The 18,334-nt window shown below is 42.9% G+C and overlaps 2 long non-coding RNA genes across 2 annotated transcripts; one reads left to right on the top strand and one right to left on the bottom strand.

The window, feature by feature from the left end:
• The first annotated feature begins 3,035 nt into the window (after positions 1-3,035).
• On the top strand, positions 3,036-18,149 carry LOC115753844. The gene is made up of 3 exons (XR_004016910.2): positions 3,036-3,045; positions 7,123-7,128; positions 17,614-18,149. It is a non-coding gene; the product is annotated as an uncharacterized LOC115753844 (long non-coding RNA).
• LOC115753845 lies at positions 4,028-15,235 on the bottom strand. Its single transcript, XR_004016911.2, has 3 exons — positions 15,124-15,235; positions 11,664-11,666; positions 4,028-4,038 (listed from the first exon to the last, which is right to left on the bottom strand). It is a non-coding gene; the product is annotated as an uncharacterized LOC115753845 (long non-coding RNA).
• Positions 18,150-18,334: the final 185 nt, after the last annotated feature.

The following is an 18,334-nucleotide window of genomic DNA, read 5'->3' as shown; positions in this document are numbered from 1 at the left end:
TATTGACTCAATATCATCATTATCAAGAGAATCCCTGTGCTTTATTCTATCTTCTAGATCATGTAACTACCTTGATGCTTTGCTTGCGAGCAGGCTTTAGCAAAGTATCCTTTCTTGTTACGTATATAGTATCTATTTGATTTGGCTTTCCTTCGATATGCATGAAAAGAATGCTTTCTTTTTCAAAGCAATTTCCATTTGCCTTTACCACGCTTCTTCTTGCCAAAAGAGAATTTCTTGAAGTGTCTTTTCTTCTTATGACCCGAGCAAGAAGGGTTATTGCAATCTTTGGAATGCTTGATCTTCAAATCAGGTTTAGCGCTAGCTCTGTTAAGATCTCAATTTTCATGAAGATAACTTTTAAAAAGTTTTTTCCGAGGTACAATTCTTTGATTGCAATATGAACTGCTTGTTGGATTTCTTCAAGCGTGGCTTCCGCAAGAGACCTCTGTCTTGCCTCAAAGTCTTCTCAATAGCTTATACGACTTCTTTAGAAATGTAAGATAGGAAGACAAGTTTGAGATTTGGGTCCGCATCCAAGAGGTAAAGGAGCTTGATCATCTCTTTAAAGTGGCGATCAACGTTTTTCCCGGCTATAGAACAACACTTTCGTTCAAAGAACTCTTTTCATTTGAGTTCTTTAGTATTATCAAGTTGGCTGACGAAGAACAAATGAATAAGCTAGATAGCCTTATCAAGGGTCATTATAAGGAACATCATCTGATTTTGTTGTGGTGCTGCTTTCCACCAATCCTTTAAGGCTCCAATGAATCTACTAGTGAACTCAAGGAGTACTTCATAAGTATTGTGCTCTATAACGTGCCTAGTAGTCAACCAAGGATGAAATTCTTCGAGATGCTCGGGCCACTTATGATATGGAAGATCATCTAAGGTAAAATATACCTTGGAAGATGAAGAAGTGGATGATCCAAAGGGATAAGTGTTTGGTGAGTAATCTTTTGGGACTAGGTCTCACATCATAATATCGCCAGTAGTGCATTGAGAAGAGTTATCAGATGAGTCGGACTTAGATGAATCAGAAGCAAGAGATTCATCTTGAAGAGGCTCTGCATGGTTTTATAGTAGAGATTGATGGGATCTAGTATCTAATTTCAATCATTCTCGAAGGGACAAAATGTTAGATTTGGGAAGTGGTGCAACAAGTACTAAGAACACTATGAATGAGGAGAAGGAAAATCATGTAGAGGGTTCCGTTCTTGGAGCTGGGGTCATAGAAGGAAATAGAAGAGATTCGGTAGAAAATAGAAACCTTTAGTTCTCGAGGATCTTGATCCGGCGTTTGAGCTTTTCAATTCTCGGGGGTTTGATCTTCTAGATAATGATCGGGAGGAATTTGCTTTGTTTCAAGCAAATGAAATCTCTTCCGAAAATCTTCTAACATCTTCTTAGATACAACAATTGTCCGATCCATTCGCTCAAGGTGGGCAGCAACTATGCTAAGGGCCACATTCCGAGCAAGCACATTTCTTGTCCGCTAGTTTAAAAGGGTCTCGGAGGGAGTGGATCCCTTACGTCTTCCTTGCATATCCACATTATTAGGAGCGGGTATCTTGGGCGCATGGTAATACTTCTACCGTGGATCAGAGAACTTCTCGAGTGGAGGAAATTTAATAATACTTGGACTGGGTTCAAGGCTAGAAAAATGTAATGGAGGGAAGTCTTTAGGCTGGAACACACAGATGCTGGGTAATACTAGAGGTGGTGCTAGTTTCGGAGCGCATGTGTATGGCTAAAGGAGTTCAATAGGGTAAGAATGTTTCTTTACCTATTTCTAGATTGGCCTGTAGAAAAGAGAAGTGACTGACTTTTTTGGTGATAGAGGTGGATGTGGTGATAGTTTAGGTTCATCCGGACGTGGATGTGGTGATGGGGTAATTTAAGGAGGCTTGGGTGAGCTATACTCAACCATGTATTGCCATCTTCCTCCATCTTCGCGAAGTGGTCCCACCATAAGGTCACCATCAAGGTATCTCCCGGTAGAGAGAATCTTTTTTTTCTTCTTCTTAGAAGGTCTGTTATCTTCTTTTTCTCGTCGGGAACATGACGAACAAGTATAATCAATGTCCCAAAAATAATGTCCCGTAGGATCCTTGAAATAATGGACATGTTGTCCATCCGCATTAAAGGAGTGAACAAACTCTTTAGGATCAAGACACTCTATGTTGACCGGGTCAATTGGACATGGAGTAAAACACAAAATGATGGGGAAAAAAAAGGGAAAATGGAAGAGGAATCTCCCTTTTCCTTGGTAAACTTGATGGTAACAGTACCATCTTTCTTTTTGGTACACTAGGGTTCAAAGGATTGGACTAGTCTAGTGTTCTCGTAGAGTTTTTCATAGCTGGTTATCCAACTATGAGGAAAGAGTTTAACAAGCTGGTCTTTGGGAATTTGTCTAGGCATATGGACATATGAAGTCCGGTCGTGATCAATGGAGATAAATAGGGCATCTTTAGAACTTGGAAGGTTGAGATCAATGGCATGATTTTGAACTCTATAAATCATTTGATAATGGAGGGTAGCAACTATAGATTCGGAAGTCCGGGGTGCTTCAATAATCTGTAATTGTACTTTGAGGGCCAAAAGAAGACTGGGATTAGAACGGTTATGTTGAAGTTTGGAAAAAGGGTAATAAAGTAGGACCAAAGATTCGAGTAATCTGAATGGTGCCAATACAAGCATGCTGGTAGTCGATAAAATGGATGTCAAGCAAAACAACTCTTGCCACAACAGGCAACCTTTTGCATCTACAGAAAAAAAAAAAAAAAACCAAGATGAATGTCTCCAAAATGGAGGTGATTATAACCCCGTTGAGCCCATTGAAGGGGGAAATATTGGGGAATCTGCAGAGTGATAAACTGCTCTTTATGAGTGGACAGAACAGGGTGCTGATCAAATTTGGAGGACTCGACATATTCCTTAATAGTGCGAGGAGTATGTCTTATGAGATGTTTGATAGATCCGATGGGTGAAAAGGATGAGGGTTTTGAGAAGGCGTAATAAGGGTTCATTAGAGGAAGCTGGGTTTTCGAAATATTGCTTTCCTCAGCAAAATAGGCTACCTCATAAAGATAGTCCATCATGGAAGCCATAGATTTTCGAAGTTTAGGCGGAGGGGCTAAAGTGACTGGAGATTCAAGATGAACAGGTGAAGCACCTCGGAGAGTTTCCATGAGAGAGGAGTTCTTTTCACCATGCATGTCCCGACTTAGAATCCTAATCTTAACTTGGTTTCGACGATGAATGGCTCTGATACCAAGAAGGAAGCAGAGACAAGCCCGAGTCTAAAGAAGATATGTTGTACCCAACAACAGGCTCTCTTAGCCACAGACAGGGGACTGCCTTTTAGCTTCGATGCTCAATATTGACATTCGATAAGGTACCTTCGAGATAGGCTCCGTACTAGGAGCTATTTCAATTACAAACTCCACCTCTTGCTCCGGAGGTAATCCTAGTAGTTTCTCGGGAAATACGTATGGGAATTCCCGAACAACTAAGATGTCCTCAATCACTTTCCTTTCTCCTTTAGTTAAATCTTGTATTGCTGCTAAGTATCCTTAACATCCTTTACTTAGAAGCCGTCGTGCCTCTATAGCGTAAATCAATGGTGCCGATAATGTCGCTCCATTTCCCACGAATTCAAATTTAGGTCCATCCAATGGATAAAATTGGATCCTTTTCCGATAACAATTTACTTGGGTTCATACCTTACAAAGCCAATCTATCCAATGATGATATCAAAGTCATAGAAATCCATTATGATCAAATCTATTACCTAACTTCATCCTTCTATTATAATTTGACACCCCGGACATACCAAAGCGCACATAACCTTATCTTTCAATGGAGTCAAGACACTAAGCGGCACTTCTAACAACGTAGACTCTACTCCACCTAATTGTGCAAATCATGCTGATACAAACGAATGGGTCGCACCTGTATCAAACAAGCATATGTTTTTCGACCACGCAAGGAAAGTGTACATGTTATAGTGTTCTTGGAAGCCTCCACTTCCTCCTAAGTAACCATATAGACTTGTCCTTGTGCCGAAAGCATTGGAAGATTCTAGTTTCCTAGCCTTTCTGGTCACTCTTGTCGCTCAAACCGTTTGTGTCGCTCCGGAGTATTCCTAATCACAACCTATTGAGGTGGGCCATATCGTAGATAATTCTTACTCAAGTGGCCTTGTTATCCATAACCAAAGTATCTTCTAGTTTGGGACATCTCATCTAATATGAACATGTGCCATTCGTTAGTTATTTTCCATCCTTCCATCCCGTCCAAAATCACGTTGCCATTGCATTATCGTGATTAAAGGTAGGTCTCCCCTGACTCATCATTTCCTTCCCCTTTTTCACCAGCTCATGTTCCATCGTTTGGGCTCGCTTATAAAGAGCATTATAATCCCTTATGTCGAAAGGCACTAGCTATTTCCACATATCCGTCCGTAGCCCATTTAGGAAGCATTTTGCCTTGTTATCACCATTTTCCACCAACCTAGGGGCAAATCTAGATAACTCAGCAAACTTCGCCTCATTTTGATCCACCGACATTTTACCCTGGACCGGTTGCATAACCTCAGCCACTTTCTTATCCTTAGCGTAGTAAGAGAAATACTTGCTATTAAAAGCTCTGATAAAATTCTCCGATGTAACCACCGCATCAGGTGGGAATACCGTGTCCTTTGATGCTCTCTACCAATATTCCACATTACACTTAAGTTGATATTCAGCCAACAAGATCTTATCCGCAACATTACAATGAAGCAGTCCAAACACCTTTTCCAGTCCTTTAATCCACCTATCGGCTTCCTCCGGACTTGTACTTCCAATAAATTTAGGTGGTTTTAGTTTTAGAGACTACTCAACTAAGCCTTGAATACGACTTTCTCCACCTCTTGCATTCATAGCAGCTTGTTGCTGAGCATGTCCTTCAAAAATAGCCCTCACATGAGCCATATCTTCCAACAATCCATCGACTCAAGAGTCGGTTTCATTAGTCACTCGTCAAGTTGTTCTAGTGGATCCACATGATCTTCTCATCTTACTTTAAGATCTTCTAAACATTGACAACCTTTAGGATGTTAGCAGTTATTGAGCATTGGTCCTCCTACCCAAAAAGTAACCTACTAGGTAATCCTAATAAGTAACATATGTTACCGCCCACCGAAAGCAACTACAAACACACACGCTTGAAAGGTTTGAACGCATGCACCTACCAAACAAGTAAGGTTTTAGTGCACCTTATCCGTCCATCTCCTAATAAGGTCCTTACCTCAAACTATACTCTAATACCATCTTTATGAGGACCCCCGCGTCGTCCCAAGGCGTCACAATGTTTAGCAGGTCTCACATTAATGTAATATAGAATATAATCGGAGGCGCATGCATGAAACATTGTGGGTGCCTTTAGGATAGAGCATACTATAGAAGATCAAAGACAAGCACGCATGCGAAAGGGTCCGGTTTAGTAGGGCTTATCTCACACACCCGCTAACCATTCACACAATCATACACAGTAGCACATCAAGTTATCCATTAAACATACATATATAGATTTATATGAGTCTTTTATATTCTTAGGAACATTAAGAAAAGGTTCCATCCCCCCGTACTAAGCTCCTCTATCGCCACTACCCCCTTTAGGACCTTAGTACTACGCGGCCTAGTGAAAAAGTGTCCGCCGCTATGCTACCATCAAAAGCTTGCCCGTACATCACACTGTCCCGTAGCTCCATCACATCCATCACTTCGTCCCATGGTTGTCATCACCATCATCGTCAGAAGGCATGAACGGCAGTGGTCTAGAAAGATAACCGGATGGGTCCAACATAAATAGTGACACGAAGCAAAGCGAGATCAACTCCTCTTGCAAACCCACATCTATCCACAATACAAAAACCAAAACACGAAACTGTTTTGTAGGGAACTCAGGATCATGATATTCTTCCCGCTTATGTACAAAGTTAACAGAAGCACCATATCGAAGGGTGGGGATGGCAAGTAGAATCGTTATACCTACTTATCCGAAATATAGCTTATCTAACCATAGTGAGCCTAAAGCTTAGCAATGAAACAAATAACTCTACAAGTAACTAGCAATTCACATTCAATTAAATAGGAATCAATATCCAAAATAAGTAGGCATGAAACTTAAAATGACATCACACAGCACATGCCTCAAGACCTTACGCACGCAAAACATTCATACAATTCTAGATACAGCCTTTAGTTTTCACTTCATTTCCAAGTTCATGAGGGACATATGCCTCATATTTATTCGAGACATATGCCTCATATTTATTCGAGGGACATAAGCTTCGATTCCGGGCTTTACCCTAACTTTTCATCCATGGGACGCCGGCCATGGAAATCTTGAGGGATACATGTCTCAATTTTCTCAAGAGGGACATAGGCCTCGATTCCCTTACTTTGAGGCTCTATTCCAATGGGACACAAGTCGTGGACTTCCCGATTCCACTCAAGCTCCCACGGGTTAATCGTCCGGACACAAGCGGACATATCATATCCACGTCGGGATACAGGCCAACAGAAACCTCGGATTATAGATTCGATGCAATTTCACCACACATAATTCATCCCACAACTTACACTCAACGTAATTATACTCTTTCTCTCATCATAACACATATTTCTGCTCCCGTTGGCTCGGCCATTGGTTCCCGCCCCTGTTCTCGTTGGCTAAAGTTGCGCATCTCCGGCCGATTAACCGTTCGATCAAGCCGATCTTTGAAATCCGAAGTTGCCCCTCCACATCCCACCCTTTCACCGCTCGGATTTACAATCAATGTTGTGAAGATGGCTAGGGGATAGATCGTTTGAACTCGGATTTCTGCTGCTCGTGCTCTACGGTGTGCTGCTCGATCCGGTGTTCCCGTCCACTTTTGGGGGTCCAGCTTTGCTTAATCACACCCTCGAACTCACGGTCGGTATTTGAAATCCCCCTTCTTATATCTTGAATGGAATTTTGATATGGGACGCAAGTCTGGGAAATCTGGAGCTCGGCTTCCACAGCAGAACCCTACATTGTCGGGTGTTACGTGAGGGGAGCCTGCATCCTCTGTACCACCTCGGGTGGGAGCTGGTGGTATAGAATCGACCGCCGATGGTCATGAACGCTCTCTTCGTGTTCAATCTTCCGCTTCAACGAAAGGAAAAGCTACTGATATGGGTGGTGATGAGGCTTATGCGACTCTAATCCCCGGCCGGAATGATTCCCGCCCTAAGATTCGAGGTCGAAGTCGGAGCCGAGCGAGCTTGAAACAACCACAGCCTCGTGATAGAGCTGTGAATGAGACGGGCCCTGTTCAGCAACGAACATGGGCTGCTGTTACCAAGGTCGCGACTCGGGGGTATGCTGTTACCTATATACCTCCCGTGCAATTCGAAGATAAGCTTGTGGCAAACATCATGGATGAAATCCTTGAAGCCGCTAATCCTAAGTTGAAGGAGTGTTTGGTGGGTTATTTAGTTGGGAGAAAACTACACCGTCATGTTGTTGAATCGTTTGCTAAGGGATTCGGGGGATCCCAACTCTCCAGGGTGTTGGCGAATGAGGAAGGTTTCCTTTGTTTCATATTCCCAATGCAGATTTCCGTCGGAAGATCCTTGAAGGGGGACCTATTACCATGGCTCGGGCGCCCTTGTTTCTGCAGCAATGGCACCCTCTATTGGAACTCAAGAAAGAGATTCACGAAACTCTACCCGTATGGATCAGACTGAAAAATGTCCCCTATTCGTTATGGTCTTCACCAGGAATCGATGCCATAGCAATTTTGATTAGCAAGCCACTATATGTTGATCAAAGAACTGAACTTATGGATAGCATCTCGTTCATTCGAGTCTATGTTGAAATTAAGGTTGCAGAGCACTATGACAGATCCGTCGAAGTGCTAGTTAAAGGCAAGCTTTATAACATAAAAGTATTTTATGAGTGGAAACCACGGGCGTGTGGCAAATGTGGTGTGTTTGGGCATAAATGCTCTCCGGATGTGGTGGTGCCTTCTGACCCACCAGCCACACAAATGGTCCCTCCCCCAACCGTTGACAAAGTGCCTCCCCCAGCCTCGGAGCTAATACCTCCATCCGTCGATATAGAATTGTCAAGAGCCGAGGTGCCAATAGCCCCTATTCACACTAAGAAGGGGCGGCGATTGTCAAGTGCCCCTCGAAATACATTTGTGGTATCATCCTCCGAATCGGATGGTGAACTGGATGGTGAAGCAAGTGACGTTGGGAGTGGATTTGATGATGACCCTAAGTCCAAAGAGGTGGAGGATGACCTCACAATGAATGAGACTCCTGTTATTAGGCAACCACCACCCGAACGAACCCGTAAGGTTGATTCATCGCCCGACTTCGGTTTTGATAGTAGCCCACATATTCCTAGAGTTGCTAAGCCTACTGCCAAGAAAAAGCAGCAGCACAGAGGTGGCTCTGCTCGTAGGTGACTCTCTTCCCCTCCTTGTGAATATGTATATAGGTGTTTGGAATATTAGGGGTCTCGGTAACCCTATCAAACAAGCTGAAATTCGTACTTTAATTCGTGCCCACAACCTTTGTTGCATTGGCATTTTGGAAACTAAAGCTCTAAGAGCTCTTTTTGACTCTCTTACGGTTAACCTAGTTCCTAACTAGAATTGGGTGGAGAACTATATACATTCCCCTTGAGGAAGGATTTGGGTTGGGTGGAACCCTTTAGTTGTTAATTTTGCAGTCACTTCCTCTTTGGCTCGGGCCATCCATGGGTACCTTCGGCTGTTGGACTGTGATATATCGTGTTTCTTGACCGTTATATATGCGGAGCATACGTTTGTGAAGCGCAGGCCCTTATGGGATGATCTTATCCATACTTGCCCGGCTGTGGCCTCTTCCCCTTGGCTTGTTGCAGGGGATTTTAACGCAATCAGAGAACCATCCGACGTAGTTGGAAGTTCGAGTACGTGGCTGCCTTCTTTCAACGAATTGAGCGAATGTTTAAATCAGGCTGGATTAGATGATCTGCGCTATGTGGGACGCATATTCACTTGGTCCGCTTCTGTGGGGGAGAATCGAAAACAGAGGAAAATTGATAGAGCACTTGTAAACTCTCAATGGTGCTAGGTCTTCTCCTTCTCTGAAGCCAATTTCCCCGCACCGTGGATATTTGATCACTCCCCAATTATTATTAGGGTTTCAAACCCTACCGTCGGCAGAAAACCGTTCAAATTTTTTAACTTTTGGATGTCTCATCCGACATTTATGGCCCTGGTTGCCGAGGTATGGGATTCCCCTATATTTAGCACCCCCATGTTCATCCTTAGTTGGAAACTCAAACTACTTAAGCTTCGGCTCAAGAAGCCGAACAAGGATGCTTTCTCAGATATCTCCTTACGGAAGGCTAAAGCAAGAAATGCCCTCGCTTCTATCCAGGATGCCAGGTTATGGGATCCACGGAACCGGGACCTTGCAGCTTAGGAGAAAGATTGCCTTCGAGTCTTCTCGAAACTTCGCCTCCAAGAGGAGACCTTCTATAGACAAAAATCGAGAGTTCAATGGCTAAAAGAAGGGGACCTCAACACGAAGTTCTTTCATCATTCGGTCAACCAGAGACATCTCCGCAACAGGATCATCTCAGCTACCGATGATGAGGCAATGTAGTTATTGAACCAGCCTCTGTTCAGCGGCTTATTGTCTCTCATTTTGAAGGGCTGTTAGCTTCGGTTCCAACCCTTAATCAACCCACGGTTGAAGAGCTACGAGCTGTTATCGGGAATACTCTTGACGACAACTAGGTACGATACCTATCTCGACCTGTTTCTGACTCGGAAATTAAACTCACCCTATTCTCCCTCTCTTCTGGCAAGGTGCCGGGTCCGGATGGGTTTAATGTGGAATTCTTTAAACATACATGGGATATCGTTGGTTCCTCGGTCATCTTGGCTGTTAAGGACTTTTTCGAATATGGTAGATTCCTTCGGGAACTCAATACTACTATCTTATGTTTGGTGCCTAAAGTTCCAAATGCGACGTCTATGAGTGATTATAAGCCAATTGCTTGTTGCAACACTATCTACAAGTGTATCACCAAAATTATGGCCAATAGATTGGCAAGTGTCTTGCCGTTTCTCATTAGCACTCCCCGCAGTGCCTTTGTCAAGGGACGCCGTATCGGTGATAACATCCTCATTGCCCAAGAACCGTTTGCTGATTTTCATCATGTGCGGTACTCCCCCAAGTGTGCAATTAAAGTTGATTTTCGCAAGGCATGTGATATGGTTGATTGGGATTTTTTAGAAACTACCTTGTCGGCCTTCGGTATCCCTTCTTCCTTCATTACGCTGATCATGATGTGTGTTAGGACACCTAAATTCTCGGTCTCTATCAATGGGGGACTTCACGGCTTCTTCTCAAGTGACAGAGGTATACGACAGGGGGACCCAATATCGCCTTATCTTTTCACCCTGGTTATGGAAGTATTCACTGGTATTTTAACTTTACGGACCAAACAACCAAGTTTCAAATACTTTTGGAGATGTAAAGCAGCCCAGCTCTCACATTTATTTTTTCCCGATGATGTATTACTTTTCTCCGAGGCGCATGACTTGTCCATTTGCCTTCTTAAGGATGGACTTGACAGATTCTCGGGTTGGTCTGGATTGATGCCGAATTGTAATAAAAGTGAAATCTATCTTTGTGGTGGATCAGATGCGACACGGACTCGAATTCTTGAGGTACTAGGCTTTCGGGAAGGTACCCTACCTTTTCGCTACCTTGGTGTCCCGGTCATCGCCTCAAGACCGGGGAAGGAACATTGTACTGCCTTAGTGAACTCTGTTACGTCCATAATTCAATCTTGGACTCATCGGTTCTTATCCTTTGCTGGTCGGCTTCAGCTAATCAGGTCGATGCTTAATGCCATTCATGTATTTTGGGCAAATGTCTTTATTATGCCAAAGGCAATACTTGCTCGCATAGAGCAAATCCTTCGACAATTCCTATGGAAAGGACCGGGGCTTGGTGTAGGAGGCGCTAAGGTATCATGGGATGACATATGCCTCCCAAAGGAGGAAGGGGGACTCAGCATACGGAGACTCTATGACTACAATAAAGCGGCGATGGCTAAACACATATGGATCATCTTCTCGGATAAGGAGTCTCTTTGGTGCAAGTGGATTCATTCTAACTTCCCGAAGAAAGCTAATTTTTGGAATGCTAAATGACCGGCATTTTGCTTGTGGTCCCGGAAGAAAATACTTGACCTACGGGAGGAATTTTCCCATTTTTTCGGATGGCGGCCGGGTAAAGGGGATACGGTATTGTTCTGGTCCGATCCATGGCATCCTCGGGGACCTCTTGATAAGGTATTCTCTAATACCCAGATTAACAGATCGGGCATCTCTCGCAAGGCCACAATGGCTGAGTACTTCTTGGGATTGGGATCTCCTTTTGAGGTACGTTCTATCATTGAATCCTGGCCTAAGCGGCTCCCGGTACTTGATCAAAGACGCCTCGACAGCTTTCAATGGCTTGGCCATACATCGGGGACGTTCTCAATCGCCTCGGCATGGACTTCTATTCGGCCACGTAGAGACATTATGTCATGACATTCCTTCGTATGGAGCAGTGTCATGTCCCCGAGACACTCTTTTCATCACCGGCTCATTACATTGAAGCGCCTCCCCACCCGGGTACTACTCCTCACATATAACGTAATTGCTGAAGCGACTTATGCATTTTATCGAGCTAGACCGGATAGATAGATCACTTATTTTTTGGCTGCCATCACATCGATTCTTTGGCGTCGTTTTAGGCGGCAAAATGTAACCTCCCTTGGTATAATCGATGCTGGGAGGACAACCTCCATTGGGCCATTCACCATATCGGTGGTCGTTCCTTCCACCACCGGATCGCCCGTTTCTCCTTCGGGGCTCTTTGTTACATCATATGGAGTGAGAGGAACCGCATATTGTTCCGCAACAAGATTCTCTACATACCGGCAATCAAACAGTACCTTCTCAAGGTTGTAAGAGATAAGGCGCTTACCTTCAACCACGTACAAGACACTCCTCGCAATAGGAGGTTGCGAGCGAGCCGGGATATCGACCCTATTGTATTTACCTAGCTTGAGGGTCGTTCTGATTGCTTGTTTGTCTTTGTCCGGTTTCCCGCTTGGCCGGGCCTTCTCATTACACGCGAGCCGTGGCTCCCTTTTGTACCGAGTCACTCTTGCACTTGTCCCGACATCTATTGGTGTCGCCTTAAGTGCAAGCTTTTGTAGTGTCCGGTCTCTTTTTTGATGTATAGCTGGGCTTTTGCCATAAGTCAATATAATTCTTACCTTTACCCAAAAAAAAAAAAAACACATCACATTCCTTGATTCTTTAGATGCAATGCGACTCGACAATGAAATCACATAATCAGGCTATCATAGAACATTAGACGCCTCACATATAAACCATAACAAACCTTAGAACACGAAACCACACAGCACACATACACGGGTCATGTATAGCCGAACCCTCCTTAGGTTAAGCGACACCAATGGAAGCTCAATCCATGGAAATTCACATAATCAAACTACATAATCCTCATATCCATAAGCTATAGTCAATAATACAAGCAACGGATCGTCAAATCCACTTCGTTCCCTAGCTCATGCAAGATGAACATTAGTTTCATAAACCCATTCCCAAAATATCGTATTTCGGCCAATCAAAAGATAAATCTCAAGTAAGTAGAAGAATTAGAAGCTTCACTAGACTCAAGATCGCAACCAAGCAAAAACGACGTTGATTTGAGGCCCAATGGAGCTAGGGTCTTCTCGAGTTAACTCGCGGCCGAAAGCAAAAGAGAGGGAGAGAGAAGGCATCAGAGCTTGGGAGTCTAGAGCAAACCTGATGGAGTATTGTTGAGGTCATGTGGCTACCTTCATCGCTATCAAGGAGTTTGAGCGAACCGGAAGGGCGTCGAGTGGGTTTCTCGGCTCATGGGTCTCTCTCGGGTTTGGAGGGCGGAATAGCCGAAGGAGGGGAAATGGGTCTCGTGCACGAAGAGGGAAGGAAAAATGAGGGTAGGGATACTTGTAGGGGTCTTAGGCTGGGTACGTCTCTCGTTCAAATTGCGTCTCAATCTCACTCAATTTCATTCAATTTCCAAACCAAACTCTCGATTTATAATCCATAACTCATCACATCTCATAACATAACATTGAGCTTCAGTTTTACACTTCCTTAACTTCACATAGCTTCTCATTTATCACGTACTTGTCATTACAAAACTTGATTTACTCACTAATTAAACAGACAGAAAATTTGGGGCCTCACATTGACACACTTCTTAGTACGGTTCGGTGAATGCATTAGTTCTTCTACCGTCATTTATTTGCTTCGAGATTTATTTTCAGCCAACCTTTTTTGTCTATTGCTTCTCGGTCAAATGTTTATTAGTGTGGTTTCCATTATTTTAGAAATAATCACTATGGCATGGGTTTAATTAAATAATCTTGCTTTAAAAGAAAGAATATATAAAACCCCGGGCTGTGATATGCATTCGAATAATTGCATCTATTTAGTGTCTCAAGTTGTATGAAGACAACTGTAGATGGAAAAAAGGTGCAAAGAACTAGAATTGAACTCATTGTCGGCGGGGGTGTGTCTTGCCTGGAGAACCAGCTACACGAATCAATGGGGTGTCAAAGTTGAACTCTAGCAATGGCCCTCCCGCTTTTTTTGATTTCAAGCATGAAGCGAAGTCACCCAGATTCCAAGGTTTTGGGGAATGGATGGAAGGGAGAGAAGTTTGGAAACCTTTTGAAGGGCAATATTTTTTTGCTACTATTGTGCAGTTTGATAAGGAAATGGCTTGTACTGGGTGGCTGTGTTACACGGACACGGGACACGACATGCGACACGACACGACACGACACGACACGCCGATACGTGAATTCTCAAAAAGTAGAAAATTCTGACACGCTAGGAAACGTTTTATATTATATGTATATTGTTTTTATAATTTCAACAATAATGCATCATGATGTCGAAACTATTATTAATCTCCTCCTTAGAAAGGTCTCACAAAATATATCATGTGTAGGTAAAACAAAACCATACCTTGCGATCAAAAAATATATCATGTGAAGAATTCAACTACATTTCATTTCAATAATCCATAAAACTTGGAGGGGAAAAAAAGCAATCCACATTCCACCTTAAATTTAACATTTAACCATAGGTGGAAAACCAAAAACAAATCTCATTTCACCATAAAAAATAACAAGAAGTCATGAATTTACATTATCCACTCCTCCCGACAAAAGAACAGATTCTATATCGGGCTCATCAAGTGAAAGATTTGCAACTTCAAGCACCCCAACATCTTGAAACGTGTCAAATGCATCTCCGCCAATATCCCACATCTTGATCTCTCCTTCTAAATATCGTGGGTCTTTTCTTGATAGAAGATGAATGTTGCTATAAATGAAAACCAAATCTTTTGCACATCTTGGAGTCATCCTATGTCTTCTTGCCGATTGTACAAAGGAGTAGGTACTCCGGTTTCTCTCGACACAAGATGAAGAAAAAGGTTGTGCAAGAAGCTTGAAGGCTATTTTTTGAAGCATAGGTGCACATGCACCATGTTCAAACCACCACATCCGAGGGTCCATAAAATACCGATCTCGAATGGAATGAGGGTCTTGAAAACGCCCACTATTGCATGCAAAATCTACATACTCCACACTCACCTTGTAGAGCTCATCCTCATTAGGAAAGTATTTCCTAAGACATTTCTTTCTTTCTTCACTGATCTCATAGTCCATGTATGGAGAAACTCGAGTAAAATCTTCATCGAGCCATTGATCACTATAGTACCTTATTTAACAAAACATATATAAGTAAGAGGAGCATTATATCAATATGTTAAAGAAAGAATAACTAATATAATATAAGTTTAGAACTTACTTAGGATTTAAGGCATGTGCCAAGCAATGAAGTGGAGTGTTGTTCCTAGTCCAAAGATCCACAAGAATTGTATGAACCACCTCATAAAACGTAGACTCCTCATCGAGCCTTTTCACTTCATGCATACATATAACTTTCTTCACTTTTCAATCATCAAATCCCACATGTCATAAACTAAGGGAAGACAAGGCTTATCGGTGTCGTAAACTCTAAGCATGTCATAAATAGGAGCCACGAAGGAAAGTATGTAATCTATTGAATCCCACCAAATATCATCCAACACTTTTTCCTTGACAAACCTAGCCCTCCCTTGATTATCATCTCGATAAGTACTCCACTTCTCACAAATAACTATACTTTGAAGATCATTTTTTATCAACTTAAACCTCTTAAGCATCACAATCATCGATGCAAAACGGGTATCCACCACGGAAAGCAACTTTAAGTGAATAAACTCGTTGTATATTGCCAATCTCATCGAATGGTTCATGATGAAATTTTTGATTTGCATAACATCATCAACAATCTTTGTAATCCAATTACATTCATCGTATGTTACTTCATTGGCCTCCACATTCTTTGTGCCACAAATGTTCTTCAAAGCTAGATTAAGCGTGTGCACTACACAAGGCGTCCAAACAATGGACAGAAATTCTTGTTCAGTGAGTTGGCCCGTGCCCTTACAATTTGAAGCATTGTCCATAATAACTTGGACCACATTCTCATGTCCAACTTTAGTGATTACTTCTTTCAATAAGTTGAAAATGAAATGCATATCCTTCCTTTCATTCAAACAATCAACCGATTTTATAAACATAGGATTTCCATCCGACACCGCCATAAAGTTAATAAGTGGCCTCCTTTGTGAGTCACTCCATCCATCACTCACGATACTTACACCCTTATCCTTCCACATTTTTTTAATTGGTGCACACAAGCTCTCAATATTTGCTTTCTCTTTTTGCAATAAAGTAGTCATCAACAAATTAAATTTCGATGGTACATATCCCGGAATGTTGTGATTAGCGGCATAAGTGAAAGCTTCGTGAAAGTAAGGGTTATTTGCTAGGTTAAATGGAAAGCCCGCCGAATAGAACATCCTAGCAATCAAATGATCTAAATGTTCCCGTTGAGACATGTTGAATGCTTTCTCAATTGGTCATCCACTCCCACTCCCACTTCCCATTTTCCTTTTCTTAGAGTCAAAGGATGAATCCATTTGCACACTACTACAACTAGAAGGTGTCATAGGCACATTTCTAGGAGCATTACTCTATAATCTATCATTGACCTCCCTATCTAATCTTTCCATCTCCAAAAGATCTTGTTTTTCTACTTTTTCGCATTTTGCAATCCCTCTTCCACTTATCATCAACAAATGAGCCCTAATTCTCCTGTAGGAACTCTTAAAATCTTTTTCACAAAACTTGCATTTCCAAGAACAATGCCCCCCGTATCTCCATGATTAGCCAACTTAGTAATATACCTCTACAGTGGTTTATTTAAATCTTCATTGCTACTGTTGTCCATGCTTGATAAGTTGATAAGTTGATATCACTCTACAAAAATGCAATTACAAGGACTATAAATTTCAACGTACAAGTTTTGGCCCCCAAAATAGACATCAAACATAGACAAAGATATGCATAGGAGACAAAGACACTAGTTGAACATACAATATGGTTTTGAGATCTCTAAGAGTTGTATGTCATATTATCAAGTGATATGTCCAAGCTGATTATGATTACCTTATTCAGTCAATAAGGAAAAACGCTAAAAGCGAGAACAAGACCGGAGCCGGGAGCATCCATTTTTCTTAAGTAGAATACTAGTAATCAGAAGTAAATTGAGATGCACAAACAATACAGAATTATAGTACCAAGCTGCGCAACGACAAAATCAAGCCGAATCAAATCTCAAGAAAATTTCCACATGCGGCACAAGAACTGGGTATGTTATAAAAAACAATTCAAGAAACGATGGAATCAAAAGAGCATAGAACAATAAAATTAAGTGGGGCGGGGGGTGGGGGTGGGGGGGGGGAGGAGGGGAGAGATGGGCGTACGCGATTCGCAGGCCAAGATGAAAGGCAAGGTGAAATTGAGGAGATCCAAAACCCCCGTCTTGAGTAGCAGCGTGAACGGAGGAGATCTAAAACCCCCCGTCTCGAGTAGAGGCGTGAGCGGAGGACCGATACCTTGAGGCAGCGTGGCAAGAGCAGAGGCGCGAGCTAAGGCGCGAGCAGAAGGCGCAAGATGAGGTGTGATCGAGGTGGCGAGCTAAGGCGCGAGCAGAAGCTAGTTGATAGTCGCGAGTGAGAGAGAGGGAGAGGCCAGCATGAGCAGAAGTTGGCGATGGGAGTTGGCGACGGCGGCGAGTCGCGAGAGGTAGAGGCCAGTCGACACTCGACAATCACAAGAGGGAGAGGGAGAGGTAAGACTGGCGACCGAGAGGGGTGAGTTAGAATTAGGTCAAATTGGGCATTTTGTCTATTTTAACGTCGGACACGCGAGTCCCTCGCGTGTCCGTGGAGTTGACTGCGTGTCCGAGAAGAGTGCGGCGGTGTCCCAGCATGTTGGACACGTGTCCGACACGGAAAAAAATTGCAAACACAGCGAGTCCGTGTAACATAGCTGGGTGGTCTACGAAGACGGGGACTCCGAAGATCTTAAGTGGCATGAGCGGGAAGATATTCTACTTCCTTTGGACATCACGGTTCCTCTGAAATCGTTGGCACTAAAGGTCATCGGGAAAGGCCCGAAATCCACTAACAAATGCCGAAGGAGCTTGATGCCGTTTCGAAAAGGTAAGGCCGCTAATTCGGGAACAAGGTGAAGATAAGCGAGGGTGGTTGAGGAAGCTGGTCACTGGATTCATACCTTCTGAATGCAGATGCTGAGCACCGCGGATCGGCCAAAGGATGGTAAAAGTACCGTAGGAATATGAACGAACTGTAAATGATTTTGAGCTGCAATTATGTTTCTCCCTATCTTAGGTGCCATTTTACTTCAAATCTCGTCTTTGTTAAATTGATATGAACAGATACTACACTCGATCTCAACCAGAAAGGTATCTGTTTGTATTTCTTCTCCTTGCTGAGGATCATCGAAGAAAAAAGGTGCCTAAATAAATTTACCCACTTCTGGATTTGTCTGTCTCTTCATTTAGGGAGACTTTGCTATGGTCTTCCGGCGGACACGTCTTTAGGTGCATCTATCAATCAAATCATCCGATTATGCGCTAAGAAGCGGGTCACATCTCAGGACCATATCTCTTTAGCAAATCTAATGTCGACTGTGCTCTATATGACCATTCTGAGGGGTGAATGCACTAAAAAGCAGGTCATCTCAGGAC

The sequence above is a fragment of the Rhodamnia argentea genome, chromosome 4 (genome assembly GCF_020921035.1).
Source record: "Rhodamnia argentea isolate NSW1041297 chromosome 4, ASM2092103v1, whole genome shotgun sequence".
Taxonomy (NCBI): Eukaryota; Viridiplantae; Streptophyta; class Magnoliopsida; order Myrtales; family Myrtaceae; genus Rhodamnia; species Rhodamnia argentea.
This window is presented reverse-complemented; position numbering and strand designations above follow the sequence as displayed.